The following is a 1258-nucleotide window of genomic DNA, read 5'->3' on the forward strand; positions in this document are numbered from 1 at the left end:
GAAGAGAGAGAAGTGGGGGAGGGGCGGCAGAAAAGGGACGACGGCGAGGAAGGTAGAGAGATGGAAGCAAAATGAAGGGACGGAGAAGGGAGAGCGGACCCCGACCTGTCCGCCAAGAGACAGTAGGACGAGAAGAGAGAGCAGAAGCACAGCTGCTTTCCGCGCGTGTCGCGCGCTCTTTCTTGCGGCCTAGCGGGGTCGGGGAATTGCGGCTTAGGGTCCGAGGCTGGGAAGGGAGTGCCCACTTCGCCGGGGCGAACCCGCTTCCCGGGTTCCCCCGCGGCTAGTGGGCTTCTCCTACGCACTTATTCTCGCGGTTTGAAGCAAAGCCACGGACCGGATGGGACGGAGCAAGCGTCGTCCGACGGGTTCTCGCCGCTGCCACTTCTCGGGGTGCAGAGAGGCGGGACGCGCAAAGTGGGGACGGTCCCGGCAGCGCGCAGCCGGGGGTCGCGCGGGCGAAGGCGGCCCGCAGGGGGCGCTGCGGCGCGAGGTCTGAACCATCGCAGCTCCCCGCGCGACTGGGGCTGCGCGCCGCACCCGCCACCCAGACCCCCAGTTAAGCGGCCCGAGCGCCGCGCTGATGATTGGCTCCGTTTCCGCGCCCAGGCGGGTCGGGATTCCGCCCGCGCCCCGCCCAGCTTTCGATGAAGGACCCCGGGCACCGAACAAGACGGAGGCGCTCAGGCGCCTCACCTTCTGTCTCGGCAAAGGACTGTGGGTCCTCGTAAGCATCGAAGTCCGTCCGGTAGTTCTGACAAGACATCCAGGAGATGTGACCCGTTGTGTGGCCATGAAGGGAGTGCCCTGGAAGGTTTGGCAATGGAGGAGGTGTCCTCACTCTCCCTGCCATCTTCATCTCTCATCTGAACATTGCGCCCCCAAATCCCCATTACAGACAAGGAGACTGAGGCTCTGGGAGATTAAACCAATTGGTCAAGAACCCACAAGCGAGTTGAGACAGAATCCTAGCTAGACTGCCCCTCACCTGATTCCCAGCTCAGTACTCCCCGTGCCTCTTAAGGGGCAGCCCGGCGTTCCAGCTGGGGATAAGAGCTGCGTGTCTCGGCGGCAGGCGGGCGTGACACCAGCCCCAGAGTCAGGCCGGCGGAATATGGGGGCTGGGATGGGCAGAGACCCCTTCCGGGCTCTAGCCCCATCCCCGAAGCTCAGCCTGGTTTCCGTGGGATAGCAGTACCTCCGGCTTCGTCCGGAGATTTGGGAGTGACTGCGGGCACGTTTGCTGACTAACGCCGCG

The 1258-nt window shown here is 64.3% G+C and overlaps 1 protein-coding gene across 1 annotated transcript in view; it reads left to right on the forward strand.

The window, feature by feature from the left end:
- Positions 1-1258, forward strand: part of NGFR (nerve growth factor receptor) — a 19990-nt gene that overhangs the window by 843 nt on the left and 17889 nt on the right. The window lies entirely within an intron of this gene.

Source organism: Neophocaena asiaeorientalis, unplaced genomic scaffold, assembly GCF_003031525.2.
Source record: "Neophocaena asiaeorientalis asiaeorientalis breed wild unplaced genomic scaffold, Neophocaena_asiaeorientalis_V1.1 scaffold1, whole genome shotgun sequence".
NCBI classification, from domain to species: Eukaryota; Metazoa; Chordata; class Mammalia; order Artiodactyla; family Phocoenidae; genus Neophocaena; species Neophocaena asiaeorientalis.